Raw genomic sequence first — 16,734 nt, forward strand, 5'->3', positions numbered from 1 at the left:
GCAGTTATGTTTCAAGTGGGTGAACATGGGGTGATGCTATCTTCTCAGTGAAGGAAATTCTTGTAAACCATCCTCCATCATGATAAGTTGCATAGGCACGCACCTGCCCACTGTATTTTCTCCAAGTTGATCCATACAAGCTTCCCCGCACCTTTTTCACTTTGAGCACCGGGGGTACAGAAAGATTTCATATTTTGCCCTTCAATCATAAAAACCTGTATTTTGCCTTTTATTATTAGCAGTAGTAATATTAGTGTCATTATTATGAATTTACAAATCATAAATTGATTTGACATGAATCCACTATTTAAATACAAGCCTGTTTCTACTTTCTTCCTTTCCTTAAACATCTATCACTTTGTGATTGAACAGTTCTTTGCTTTTTTCTACTTTTCCACGATGAACAGATATCAGAGACTACTTAATCTGCTGTATTTAATAGCACTTCTGGTCCATATTTTCATTCTTCAATTTCACCATTTAAATTATAGGAAACGTTATAAAAAGTTTAATGATTTCTACATTTTTTCAATGTTAATTCAAGGGAGGAGGTCATTATTTCATTCTCCAAACGAGAAACGTGGTTTGATTCTGACTAATAATGTTTGGTTTGAGTTGGTGTTTTAAGTCCACTTTATGCACAGTAAGGCTAATCGGGACTGGACCTACAGTTTAAAGTGGGATCCGAACCACTTGTGCCTCCACCGGGTATCGAACCCGGGACCCCTTGATTACAAGGCATTGACGCTACCACTGCGCCACGGGGGAGGCCCTGACTAATAATGTAATATACGATCTTCATCATCCTTTTCTTATTGTTTACTCATTATTCACAGAATTACAAGCTAATTTTTAAAGGGAGAAATAAATTAATATTTCGAACAAATTCAAATACTGGAAGATTTATGCACACTTGCCAATATGAACTCTACCATTCATTAAAATAACTATAATACTGTAACACAAATGCATGCTATAAGTATGAAACATTTTGATATATTTGTATGAAGAGTTGGAAACCTGACAAATAAAACAAATATGAGTATATGCTTTACTATTACTGCCATTGAAACTTGTGTTTCATGCAGTTATAGTCATTGTGACATTTCTGTAAAGAGACACATTTGTTAGAAGTGCATCAATTCAACAAAGATATTAAAATTATTTGAATTTGTTTCACTGAAATATCTAACACATGAAACGAAGTGTTGTACAGAAATATATTTACAAATTAAAGACAATCAAATTTTATACAATGTTGTATTATTTTCCAAATTGTTCCCAAAACCCTCTATAGTTATAGCTCAGGAACAATTATCAACTATGCTTGATAACGTAACACATAAAACCAATAACTACTTAAGAAATGTAAGAGTATTTGATGAGAATATAGAATCTAAAAAAATTAGAGTATTTGATGAGAATATACAATCTAAATATTCGTGCAGTATCAAATTTTGACACATTACCAATCATTTAGTGAGTTGATTTTTCTGATAATACAATATTGTGAAACTGATAAAGATGAGTCAAAGTTTTCTTAAGTCTAATAGTGCCATCTTGACTTACTTTTGTTAATATTTTTTTATTTGATATTTTTAATTTTTTTCTCATTGATGACAATTTCAGTGTGAAATGGCCATCTGTGCTGTATCTGGAATTATTTCAATAAATAAATAAAATAAATTTCGTAAGGAACGGAACACGTAAATTTATGGAAACACATGACTCTGCATTAAAGTACACATCTCCTCAACCCCTGACACTAAAGGCACTAAACAAAAACCAATCTCTAGACGAAATCATAAGCTATGAATTTGGTTCAGTAACTGTTTTACGTAAATTACATAGTTTCTTCAATATTAGCTGTCTTTTTTGACAGAAACCAACTTTTACGCTAATTCTAAAAATTGAAGATATTATTTGCATCTTTCTAATTCAATTAAGATTTATGGTAGCTCTATCAAATTAAAACCATAATTAGCAAATTTTCTTCTCTTTCATTTGGTTATCTTCACTTTTTGTGTATAGTGCACGCTTTTCGAGATATTAAAGTCTTTTTAAGTTTTAAGGTGAATATTTGCCGCCATTTTCCAAGTGGCAGATTTTCATCAAACATTTTATGGTGGATTTTTAATACATTATTCACTATACCATTCCGCACAATCTAACACAAAAAGCATTTGTTTTGCAATTATTTCCGGGTTAGGCCATTTTTACCCGTTCGTTTCGTCTACAGGGTGTCAAAAGTCTCTGACCACCCCTTATAAAATGAAAGGGAGTGTAGATTGCAGCAATTGGTCATGGTAGTAATATGCTAGGCCTAGGGGGAAACTTTTTGGTGCATGTCATGACAACGTCCGCCATCTTGGTGACCGCAATCTTGGGTCCAACTTCATTTCTTTAAATATGGAGTATGGTTTTGGGCTAGAATTTTACCAGGAATTCAGTGGTGAAGTCAGATTTATGAAAACTTTAGTGATAAGGAAGTTGTGGGCATATGAAAGTTACACATTGAAAGTTACACAATGTGTTCAATATCCACCAGGGAACTGGAGGTCCAGATAGTGACGAACCTGTCGCCCATAATGAGGTAGTGTCCAATCCTGCTAAAAATATGAGGGGAAGCTGCCATCCTCCGTCAAAACTCACGGCAAAATGTGTTCTTGTAACAACTGCGAGTAGCCCTCTGCATTTATATTGTTATGAAAGAAGAATGAGCCAATGATATGTGTCCCCCAGATCCCGACCCACATCATAACCTTCCCAGCACCAACCATATTGCTCGGATCTCTCCACAACGACTTCTCGGATGACCAATACCGCATGTTCTGTTTATTCACTTCTCCACATAAAAATTTGTTTCATCAGAAAGCACAATATGCAGTGCAAAGTGTGGGTCCTGGCGAATTTGCTCCACATCCCATTCATAAAACTGCATTCTCCTATCCGGGTCGTCCTCAGAGAGATGGTGCTGCAGCTGCAGCTTGTACGAGTGCCACTTAACCATCTTGAACACCCTGCAAATGGAACTCTGGCTGACACCACATTGCACAGACATTCGACGTGTTGCGCTGCGGAGACTTGGCAAACGATGCTAGCTAGCACTCCCGTAGCTGTTCCTTCGTCAGTGGCAGTTCTCGGTCTACCAGATCGTGGCCTGTCCTGGACTGTACCGCTCTCTTCGAACCTGGTCAGCAATTGCGACACTGTAACGTGCGACACTGGGTTGCGTTGAGGGTTCCGTTCGTTGAAATCACGAGCTACAGCACGGGCACTTCTGCCCCCCCCCCCCCAACTTGATGATCTGGATTCGTTCGGCCTTGGTCAATGTCATGGTCCAGTACCTGCAAATGATACGTAATTATCACTTTCATATGCCCATAACTTCCTTATCATTAAAGTTTGCATAAATATGACTTCACCACTGAATTCCTGGTGAAATTCTAGCCCAAAACCATACCCCACATGCCCCCTTTCCATTTAAAGAAATGAAGTTGGATCCAAGATGGCGGTCACCAAGATGGCGAACGTTGTCATGACATGCACCATAAAGTTTCCCCCTAGGCCTAACATATTACTACCATTACCAATTGCTGCAATCTACACTCCCTTTCATTTTATAAGGGGCGGTGAAGGACTTTTGACTCATTCTGTGCTATTATTTTCAAAAGGATGGGGATACTTTTGATGATGAGTGATGAAATTAGGAAATTGATGAATTGACACTCATAAATATCACCCATGCCAAGGTGGGGATTCAAACACGGAGCCCTGGCGTTGTAGTGCGTTGTCCTAACCATTCCGCCACAGAGGTTGGCTGCATTGTTATGGAATCATGTTTTCAGTGGACGTATTAGTTAATTTTACTGAAATTAAGTAAATTAAAGTAATGAAAGTAAATGAAATTAAGTAAATAAGTAAATTAAAAACTTAAAAATGTAATGAAAAAACACCGTTAATTTTATCAGAAACAAGATTATCTATGCACAAAAGTCACGTAATCTATCATTACCTCCGCTGAACAATCCACGTACCCAATTTATACACTCCAAACACTGAATCCTGACTGGCCGGTGCAGTGTGGCATTTAAGAAATTTCCAGAGAGGGAGAAATTCTACTGACTGTCTAGGGACAGCATGAGATGATGATTTATACACACACACACACACATATGGTTGTGGCCGCTAGAGGAGAGAAGAACAATTTTAATTGGTAAATGGAGCCACTCCACACTTCATTTTATGCAATTCAACTTAAAAGAAAAACATGAAAAAAGGGGGGGATAGAATCAAAATGTTTTCTACCCCATAAAAGTAGCACACAAGACTACTTTGCTAAGTTACGGTTACATTTGCGAAATCATAAAAATTACTCATGAACTTGCTTCTCAGGTCCCAGGAGGTTAACACAAATTCCGTTATCTTGTTAATTCTGAAAATTTGTTAGGTAAGCTAGAACCCCCGCCAAGTTATGCCTAATTAGTCTGGGGCTCCTTGAATACAAGACAATAGCGATTACCACTATTATATATCTAACGCCCATCATTGTGTATGTAATTTCATAATCATTTGCTGTTAAGGAACTTATCAAGAGAATTAATTCAATATCGATTCTTCTGTACTTTTATTTTATAAATGTATTTAGCTTGATGCAAAATTACAAAACTACCAACTTAAGAACGCATACTCAAACTGAAAACTATTTCCAACAAAGGATACCACATTCCAACGCGCCAATGTGTTTTAGTTTGATTGATTGATTGATTGAGTTTATTTTACTTCAATTTTCTGCCACTTTTGGTTAATTGCGAAGGTGAGATAACGGATGAGTGATGATATGATGAAAGTGATGAATGGACACTCACAAACACCCAGGCTCAGGCTGGAATTCTAACCCAGGACCTTTGACGTCGTGTAGCACAATGTGCTTGCTATCCACTCCTTCACGGGGACCGGCGACCAACAATCAAAAGAAACTCATCCCCTTTAATACTCCTGCCTTCTTGTGCACATCCACTTGCAAATTTTCAGAACACATCCTTTGACCAACACAGTCTTCACCGCCACCAGATTTCGTTCATTTTGAATTCAGATACCTGATAGTGCAGAGTCTGGAACTCGTAATGCTTACTTTTCCCACTAACATTCTAGCTTCACAAAGAAATCTAGTTCATTGTTCTAAAAAGAGCACACCTGTTCTTTAAAAATTGACTTCGTGCTAACGTCAAAAGTTCCATGTAGGCTATCTTCGTGTATTATTTCACTCACACGAATGCAGACGTTCTGTGGTATCAAGTTTGAGTCACGTGACAACTCATTTGTAACTCTCACATTGATTGGGGTGCCATTTTCTTGCCAAATTCCGTGGACAAAGAAAAGGGAAGAGGGGAGGTGGTCTTCAACTCTGGCCACTTGTTTGACAGTTCCATGAATGGAGCAGCTCTTGAGGCCACATCTGTATTTGCCTATTAGAGCTTCCAGTTGTCTCAGAGAAAATGTTGCAATTGAATGGCGAAGTGGGAAAAGTAAGTAAATTGCCAATAATTTCTTGTTTCCCTCCCATCATTCCCCCTCAGGGATAAAATTTATCAAGCAGAAAGGGGGACACAAGTATCCAGAGGGGTGAATTCCCCCCCTCCCCCCTACAAATGCCATACTGGGCCGATGTAGAAAAACTTTATTGCAACACTAACATTAACTGTGCCTAGGAAAGTTGGAGAAAAGGTCAAAGAAGTAAAAGTAAGAAATATTTCATCATTCAAATCGCACCACTGCACTGACTAGTGTTCCTGTTGAAAGGTTATTTTCATCATTTAAGATGGTCCTCGAAGTAAAAAAAAGCTGAGTTTGACTTGAATAACGTGGAAATGATTGTTGTTATGTATTGTGCAGTAAATTATACATAATTGATTTTTCTTATCAACAAGTAGCTTTTGCTAACAGCACAAGTATTAGTATTACAATAGTTAGTAGATAATTTTGAAAAATATATTGAAACGGAAATTTGGTTAGAAAATTAATATTTGTTTTTTATACATATGAAATAAATTTGTTACTGTTCTTTTGAAATTTTGTTGTTAGCAGTTATACATAAGCAGTTTTTTTCAGTATTGTGAACCATTTTATGTCTTTTAGAACCTAGTTCAGAATTTTTCGGGCACAGATTTTCAGAACACATTTTAAAATTTCTATAGCTTACTTTAAGAACTAAATAGCACACTTTTAAGAGCCTAAAAATATAAGGTTTGCTAATTATTACATTTGTACGTAGTAAAATTAATTTTGTACATCATGTAATGATGTACCTTCTCTTGTAGGGCAATATTAAACAACATTTAAAAAATCAAATGTAAACAATCATAGCTCTTGTTAAGATAATCATTCAATCTGTGAAGGGCAATACTAATTTTAATTTCATTAAGTATATTTGTGGTAAGAACGTCCATTCTATTATTATAATTCATTAATGTTAATTTTTTTCCAGTTGAAGTGATAGAATTTCTTAATTTTATGCACGCTATACAATGGCAAAATGAGACTCTTCAGAAAACTCTTCCCTGAGTCGTCATAAGTACTTGACACAAATTTCTTTGAATTTTCTTTGTTTATTTGGCAATAAATATAATTGTGTTTCTTCATAACATTAAAAATTTCACCATAGTATTGATGTATATTATTTTAATAAATGAAATAAATTAAGAAAAGGGACGGCTTGCAAAATTTTCTTAACTTGGAAGCCAGAAAGCCATAATTGTGTGGTTGTAGTGTAGGATGGAAATTTGCAGATAATTATCATAGTCGTAAGTTTGTTGATAAATTCAGAGAAGGTAAGAGTACTGACAGCACGCTTTAAGACAATCTTACCAATTATTTTTTCTAGAAACTCTGTTTCTGTGAACAATTTCAAATAAGACAATATTGTAGGAAAGAAAAATAGGCAAATAATTATCGTTGCAATATATCTGATAGCAGCTATTTATAACAAACAATATTGTATTTATTGTTAGCATATATTCCATAGGAAATACACTATTGCTGAGGCCGTCCTACTTCAATCTGATATTCATCGATCTTGAGCCACAAGCTTTCGGACACGAATATATGTGGCGGTAGAAATGTTCTCCGTAAAAACAAAGAAACACATTCCTCGAAACGTTTAAAATTTTCTCACTTTTGTTCCATAAAAAATACACATTATTTTTAAATTACCAAAAATTACCTGAAATTGGAATCTGAAGCTAGAGAGACAGATACTGATTGACTGACCGTTGGTAATATTTTTTTGATCTTACGAAACGAAACACGTAAGAATATCTTGTAAGGATGTGCCAAAGGAGCGCAAGTTGACAGTTTCGTGACCACAACACGTGAAGCCCTGTGATAAAAATTTGCATTCGTTTGGAGAAATCCTGGTGAAATTCCAAAATACTTTTAAGGACTAGGAAGGTAATGCGAGCGAGTTCAATCAATTAGTTTCAAGGTGGAAAACGAACAGTTTAATCGTATTGTATTGCTAATTGTGCAGTAGAGAGTTTCTATTATAATATAATCTGTAGCTAACTGCAGACCCAAATATTGTGACTATAGGATAAGTGCATCAAATGTAAAGCTTTCGAGGTGGAAAATTTATAGTGGTCTTGTACATTGGTTACATATTATTTGAGCAATGTGAGTCATACATGTGAAGATGGAGAACAAAAGATTTTCAGCATATTGCTAGAATTTCAAATTCCGTTCATATTTTTCTAGACTACATTTCCATGGATTGAAAAACAAAAGTACAGTAGCAAATATAGGATTCACCAGAGCTATAAGATGTTAATAAAAATTTTGGAACGTATCGCTCGGATTAGACAGTGATATTGCGAGAAAAACAAATGAGTGGGAAGGCCGAAGGGTAGTCATTCTTTATATACACAAAAATTCCATTATTGGGCTCGAAGAGCATTTATTCATTTGCCCCTACTGAGTTTAGTCGGGCTAGGGGTTGAAATGGAGGAATGATGCCAATGTTATGATAACGGTAACTGCTATAAATTTTTCCATTTTAAATTGAAATTCATGCAGCAACTGGATACGTTGAGTTGCTCCTCTGGCTCATTGAAGCGAAATCGGTCATAACGTTTCAAATCGAAAGGATACACATTTTTGCCATGTTTCTGCTACTCAAAAAATTCTTCCGGTATTTTCAAATCTCTGCTGACAAAACTTTTCCTGATTTAGAAAGGAAATACTCAGCACAGAGGTCATCGTTCAGACTGCGAAAATTATCCAGAAACGAGAACTCCCTGCTCTGACAGAAGACATATCAATGTTAATTAAACGCCTACTTCAAACATAGCGATCATTGACTAGGCCAGCATTCCTATAGCTCAACCACACAAACTTGGTAATATCAGTGACGAATATATCATCACTAAATTACCCAGCTAAATACCTATGTAATTCAGTCGATGTTGCAAACAAGTGTTCAGAGTATAACTATTGTTTCTATGTAGAATAGCCTTCGAGCCCAGTTCTCAATGTAGTGCTTCAAACCAAGAAATAGAGACAGGAAATATCTTCTTTATACACAAAGTCAAACTTTCTGTAACACTTCTGTATACTTCAGCTATGTCCGTAGAGACTCACCTCAGTACTATTTAATGTCAATGTGGTGCGTGTACCAACTTCCACGATTCTTTTGGCGTCCAATGTTTTTAAAAGAGTTGCCTTACCCTTATTAAGTGTGTGCTTGGCTGTTTACATTGTACATCTCCAGTATATACTGTGCGTTTACTCATGTAAATTGAATTTCATATCACGTGTTGAGTTTAAAGTTGGGACATGAAGCTAACATTTTCAAGCATAACTTGTAACTTGCAACATGTTGTAGTTGGTATATTTGAGGCGGGCATCAACGTATAATTGTGTCAAAACACCTATCTCTCCCTCTCTGTTTATACTTCTGTGTGCTTGTCTAAATACTTTCAAATTATTATATTAATAAATTAAATTTAGCTTGTTTATTATTTTAGCAATGGCATTTTGTAAGACGTTTGCATCACACACTTCGTTTCATGGACTATCGTACACAACGAACACGAAGGCTTCCATATACGAAAGGTAATATTGTAGCATATTTATTCTCGTTGATCGATTGAAAACTTACATTGAAAACGTCATGGTTAAGTTTAATATAATACAATATGTAATACAAATATTCGTGGAAATAGATTTTCATCGCGATTGTTATTGATGTTTTAATCATTTATTTGTTCTGATCCTGACTATATGCCAGTGACATTTTGTGCAGGGCAACTCTTATGAGATATAATATGCTTCGCGAGGAGCTTACCAAAGCAATTGCAGTTAGTGTAATCCTCATGCTCTCTGCGAATAGAACCATTTTTTCTGTGCCATAATATTAGACCATTTTTCTAGACTGCAGATCAACAGGAGTAGATTTTATTTTAAGTTAGCTTGATATGCATAAAGAAATAATCGGGACTAGATTCGAACACATGACATGTACACATCAGTTATTAAATCCATTAATTATGGAATTGTAGATTGAGGGAGGTAAAGATTTTTTTTAAAAAAAAAAACACTCCAGTTTCCTGCTAATATAGTAAAACATTTATTTGGTCTTTTGTGAAATGTGGTGATGGTTGAAACTCAACAGTCATTTTACGTGCAGAGCTTCAATTAATGAATTTTATGATCAAATAATAATTGAATGATCTAAACATTATCAGAATAATAATATAAGAAGTAATCATAATTTAGAACTGCATACTTTAACATGCATTTTGAGTGATTAAATGTTCAATTGAGATAGAACAAAACCAACGATGTATACGAACTCTCCGCTGAAAATGAGTCTGTTGTTGGTAATTTCCAGAGCACTGTTTACAAACCCTAGAAACTCTTGTCTGAATAAAGTGCTCCTTGTTCAGGAGGACTTACTTTCTCGCATTATTTTCATCATTAGAATTCGTATGTACGCGAAAGATACTAGCTCAAAATGTCGGCAATATCAACCAGTGTAACCGGCTATAAATTGACCACACTACAAAATTATGGAAACAAAAAAAATTCAATCTCCAACGTTCAAAAGTATTTGCTGTAGTGGAAGGACAAGTGTTGCTTGTGGATAAGACATTTTAAAAGAATGCCGATAACTACTAATGGATACTAACTTGATGTACATGACTCACAGCAAACATAACACCTCACACTATTCGAATCTAACATGAATGACTTTTGTATGTAATTTTAAAGTATTATGGCAAAATCAGGAAGTAAACGTCTGGTTAGAATGTTCTCCACATTATACTTTACTGTACAGATCTAAAGTGGAAGACACATCTCATTTTCTAATTGATGCTTATATTCTTGTTTCAATTCGCAACTTTCAGAATGTTCTTACGAATATTTTGCAAATGTTATGCAAATTGTATAGCTACGGTATGTATCTTTCGTATTTTACGTTGTTCTTCTACTTCTCTGTGTTATAATCGCGAGTATGAGGAGGAATGATATGATAAAATTGATGAAGGAAGAAATGCAATGGAATACCCATAACAGGACTCGAAGCAAATGCAATCGGTAACTAGATTACCATTGAAATTACAAGGTCAGAGAAATGTATTTTAAACGTAGATGGGATCAGAGCCTTTTCCTTGACTGAAAGTGTGCAAATTAGCAATTTTGCAATAATTAACATGATTTTGTTCCACCATTGTCTACGAACAATGTGAAAATTCCTTGTATAGCTATAACTCATTTACTACCCAGTGCCAAACACCAATAGCAAATACACCGAGGGCTCTGTCCCACAAATTACGGAGTCAGTGGTGTCATCTCACTTTCATTGTCTGTAACCCCATCAATATGACTTTTCTGCAATATTATCTCCATATTAGTTTCTGCCACAGAATATCTCCTGCTCATTGTTTATATACAGGGTGACTGGTAATTAGATGTATTCCCTGAAAGGGGTTAAACTAGAGACAATTTGCAATAAATTTGATCATATGATACCCCGTCCGAAAATTAGTAGTTTTCGAAATAATCGAATTTCTTTTGTTTTTTTAAAAAATGACAATTTTCCACATAAAAACATGAATTGAGAAAAAACTGCGCAGTGTATGGAACTTATTTCAGCGTTTTCTGATAGCTAACGAATAAGTAGTTCGTTGAAAAAAAAAGTTTTTTCCCAAATAACCATCACATGTAAGTACCGGGTGGGTCTAAACTTACAAGTGATGATAAAAAAATGCACTCTTAGTTTACTTGGCAACGTATTAATAACAAAAATGGTATGACACGAAGCGTACAAATTACTTAAATTACTTCCTTGTGTCATCTGCTATTCAACAAGGTACAATTGTTGCTAACATTCACATTTCTGTACAAGAAATAATACTTCATTCATCTTCATGTGAATGGAATCAATGAACAATACAATTAAAGAACATTACACGTCTTGCTCAAAGTGGGCACCTCCGTTACGAATGCAGGCACGCAGGTTTTTACGGACATTTGATCTCTTAACTCATGATGTGATGGTGTCCTTGGTGTGTTGACCAGCTGTTAAGATCCTCTCCCTGAGCTCTTCTTGCGAGTTTACCGGTGTCTTGTCATGTGGCTCCAAATGTAAAAGTCGCAAGGCGTCAAATCGATCGGGGGATCGAGCTGGGCAGCCATCATGCTGATAAATCATGTCTCGTCTTGTAGCTAGAGGCACATCCTCCAACAACATTGCCATCCCGTTCCTCAAAAAATGTTCATAAGTGATGTCATTTAAGATTTGGGGCAGGAAAAATGGCTCGATCAAATGATTGTTGATGACGGCCATCCATACTTCTGCCTGGGCCTGCGACAGTGGTTGGATGAAAATTACCCAAAGAAATGGATTGGCTGAGAGGGCCCGTTTCCCTGGCCGGCTCGATCCCCCGATTTGACGCCATGCGACTTTTACATTTGAAGCCACATGACAAGACACCGGTAAACTCGCAAGAAGAGCTCAGGGAGAGGATCTTAACAGCTGATCAACACACCAAGGACACCATCACATCACGAGTTAAGAGATCAAATGTCCGTAAAAACCTGCGTGCCTGCATTCGTAACGGAGGTGCCCACTTTGAGCAAGACGTGTAATGTTCTTTAATTGTATTGTTCATTGATTCCATTCACATGAAGATGAATGAAGTATTATTTCTTGTACAAAAATGTGAATGTTAGCAACATTTGTACCTTGTTGAATAGGAGATGACACAAGGAAGTAATTTAAGTAATTTGTACGCTTCGTGTCATACCATTTTTGTTATTAATACGTTGCCAAGTAAACTAAGAGTGCATTTTTTTATCATCACTTGTAAGTTTAGACCCACCCGGTACTTACATGTGATGGTTATTTGGGAAAAACTTTTTTTTCAACGAACTACTTATTCGTTAGCTATCAGAAAACGCTGAAATAAGTTCCATACACTGCGCAGTTTTTTCTCAATTCATGTTTTATGTGGAAAATTGTCATTTTTTAAAAAAACAAAAGAAATTCGATTATCTCGAAAACTACTAATTTTCGGACGGGGTATCATATGGTCAAATTTATTGCAAATTGTCTCTAGTTTAACCCCTTTCAGGGAATACATCTAATTACCAGTCACCCTGTATATGCAAGTAGCCATTTTAAGAATGTGTGTAGAAGTGTATCTATACTCAAACAATTTTGCACCATTTCATTTACATGGTATTAAATATATTAAATCTTTCAGTGTTGCGTGTGTCATTTTGTGTCTGATGTCCAATATAACTATGAGCTTCTCCAATAGCGTAGTGCCACCTTGTGATCAAGGGGTTTGATAACATATGAGGGATCATTGTACATCGGATCCCACTTTAAACTGTAGGTTCAGTTCCGATTAGTCTATTTGTGCGTCAAGTAAACTTTAAACCAAACTCAAACTTCAAATGTAACTATAAATGTTTTGTAGATAGGTATGTAAGATGTAAGTGCAAGAGATTAACTGTTTATCATTACAGATGCTTATGGAAATTTGTGTTTGGAATATCATGCCTGTTAGCAATGACGATCATATTTTCTAAGTGGATGACGTTTCAGAATGACCCTACTTTTATATCCATCCAACGAATTTCTCAGTCAGAGAAATTACCAGCAATGGCCATAACAGTTTGTGGGTTAGATATCAGTAGCTACATCTTTCGCGCAGAAAAAAAGTAAGTATAAGATAATTGAAAATGATTGATTTGGTTTATTTCACTTCACTTTTCTGACACTCTTGGCTAATCGCGAAGATGAAGATGATGGGATACTCACAAAGAACATCCATGTCCGTACTGGGCTTCGAACCCGGGATACCTGCAGTCATTGTACTTGAAAATGTACATGATATTGTTTCTAACTTCACATTGTACATAGTAATTGCCTATGTAAAAGGTAAAAGTTAAAATGTAAAATTTGCATACAAAATATTCTAGGAAATACATTAATAATACACGGGGTATTTAGAACATGTGGCACAATCCATGAATAATTAAACAAGGAATTATACTGCAGGAAACATAACACCTAAACTACTAATGATAGATGAGGCAGCTAGGCTAGTATTGCGAGTCCAAAATTTAAGCTAAGTTTAAGAAAAAAAGTTGCATCATGGTTCTAAATGCAGCACTAAAATAATAATTTAAAATTATTATCCGAAGCGCACTAACGTGCTATATTCGTGTGTTTTGTTTTGATAAATTCTAACCATGAAAAATGAAAAAAATATGTAGCCACAAAACATGCGTCGTGTGATTATAAAACTCCTCAGTAAAATATAATTTTTGGAATTTAATTTCAGCCAAAACGTATTGAACTTGAATACCTTGATGCTTTAATTAAATTTGCGCAAATATTCCATTTAATTTGATTCGATTTGATATTTAGACTCGCTTTTCTGCCACTTTTGACTGATCGCGACGATGAAGATGAGTGATGATAAGATGAAATTGGTGAAGGGACACTCACAAAATCACCCATCCGGGATTCGAACCCGGGACACCTGGTGTCGTAATGGAATTTTATTCATTTATGGATTTTTATGTAAAATAAGGCTTCACAGATTGTATTGCAGCCATCTGTTCGGCACTCTTACCAACTATGTCCAACTTCCGAACCAACAAAGAAATGTGTTTTATACCTAAAAATCCGCTCCCTACTGATCATCATGGGAGGAAATTTTGAATTCCACAAGGGAAAGGATATCCGCTTCCTCTTTCCTGCCTAATGAACACACAAAACGTGCTATCCTTATACATTGCGCAATACAATAGTAGGGGAAGTGGCCCACCTCTGCACCAGAAAATGGGGCTCGGTGGGGCTCGCCTTAATGGCATGAGCCCCATTTTCTCGCAGTGTTGCCAACTCCTTACTCGAAAAAATCACCAAGGTTTTTTTTGGTCTAACCTAACCTAAAGCAAGGAGCTGGCAATCTTGCTTGAGGCTTCTTAATGGTTTGCTCTTGTAAGGCATAAGCCTTATTGTCTCGCAGTGTTGCCAACACCTTACTCGAAAAAAATCACCAAGGTTTTTTTTCTGGTCTAACCACCTAAAGCAAGGAGCTGGCAACCTTGCTTGAGGCTTGTCTTACAGTGCATAAAGCAAGGTTGCCAACCTACTGGTTTTGCCATAGCTTTTTACAAAAAAAAGAGAGAGGAGAGAAAGAGAGGGAAGAGATAAACAACCGACAGCCTACCTACAGCTTTTTTTTGGTCTAACCTAACCTAAAGCAAGGAGCTGGCAACTTTGCTTGAGGCTTGTCTTACAGTACATAAAACAATTTTTGCCAACCTACACACACTGGGCAAGGAGAGTTGGTACTGCCGTAAAAGAGAGAGAGGTGGGTGGATGGCAACACAGTATGTGTGTGCGTGTGTGTGTATAATATGTAGCATTATTAACTAGAGTGTGTTGGCAAACCACCTGCAACTAAAAAAATAGAGATGCCAACGTTGCTGTAAGATGAAGAGAGAGAGAGACCTACGGCTGGCAACAGTAATAAGCGAATGCGCCATATCGTAATTTTCCAACTCCGTATATCGTGACTTTTGTAAACCTCTCTCGGGGGGAACGATGTGCCACACACACACACACACACGCGCGCGCGCACACACACTTATATTATAACACAAACAAACAAACAAAATAATAATAATTGTTGTTTTTTAGGATTCCTGGCCCCCATAACCCCGCCAGGAGTGCGTGGTGCCCAACCAAAAAAGTAAAGGTTTACAAATAGGAATTGGCAACACTGACGAGGCTCGAATTATATATTTGAGGCTCGAAATCATTATTTGATGCTCGTCGGTGTTGCCTACCCACTCTACAAAAATTCTACTATATGATTTTTCACAGGCTAAGCTAACCTACAAATAGGAGTTGGCAGCACTGACTTATAAACCCACTGGGTCCTCTTGGCATGTTTTTTTATGATGTGTTGCTAGGCTATTGAGCATCTTGGCGTATGCAATGTATATATTTTGAGAGGGGGGGGGTTATAGCTTTTTATGCTGTACGAATACTGGAAGCTTGACAGTGACAACCAACAGAGTAGGTAAACCTACATCCAGGAACTGGCAACACTAGTTTCTGACAGTGAATTTGAAATAAAATATTAAACAAATAGTACCAGTGTTATGCCCCCAACTCCAACTGGGCAACTGGGGGAAATAATTGTACAACAATTTGTACCTAATTGTACAATACTTGTACCTAATTGTACAACATACATATACACAGACATAAAAGAAAGAGCCTTCCCGTAACTTACTTCATGTACAATTTATATGATTTTACAACTGTGAAAAGAAAGCATATGTGTTCTGTATGCACATATTTATTCTTATTTTTCGAAGTTGAATGAAAGCACATGTTTTTACGTTCTCCTAATACTAACCTTGCTCCACTGATTTTAAATTGCTTCCATTCGCTTTTTTTTCTGTGTTATTTCCGTATGCACGCAACATTCGCTTTCAATAGTATAATGAAACACAGAAGGAGTGTTAGTATAGCAGGCTTCGAGTTTACAATTTATTAAATTAAACAATAATTTATGTAAGAATATACTTGTACTTACCGAACACAAAATAATAAAAGCACATGTGAATGTTTGCGTGTGTTCATGTTATATGACGACTGAGTAAAAAAATAATGTTGACTCCCCGAAAGATAAAGTTCCTAGTTCGACATCAGATGCATGCAAATTTTATGGTTTGCTCTCCAAAATCTTGATTTTATGTTTGTGCTATTTGTCATACAGCAGAGGAGGAGGAGAAAGAGGGGGAGAGGAGAAGAGGGGAGAGAGAGAATGGAGGTACTATCAGCGCCATCTATTAGCAAACAATAGAAATAAAAAAATAGGTCAAACTTTTTCAACACCCAAACATTTTAAACGTCCTCGCGTAGTAATACGATCTAGCTGAAGACGTTTAAAAGAGTACTCTTAGTCGACGAAGCTAATTGCTAGGGCCCTTATATTACTAAAATATTCTTTAATTTGCATATTTCTCATACCGCCATATGTTGTTCTAGTTGACTTCTTCCAAAAAAATGCTAATTAGCGAGAGTTAATTAAGCAAGGCAAGTAAAAGAAGCAAAATAGAACAACATATGTGCCGGCGTGAGAATATGTAAAAATTCGATTCAGAGGTGGATCGAATTAAAATTGGGGGATATTTTGCATT

This window comes from Lepisma saccharinum, chromosome 9 (genome assembly GCF_977018435.1).
Source record: "Lepisma saccharinum chromosome 9, izLepSacc3.1, whole genome shotgun sequence".
NCBI classification, from domain to species: Eukaryota; Metazoa; Arthropoda; class Insecta; order Zygentoma; family Lepismatidae; genus Lepisma; species Lepisma saccharinum.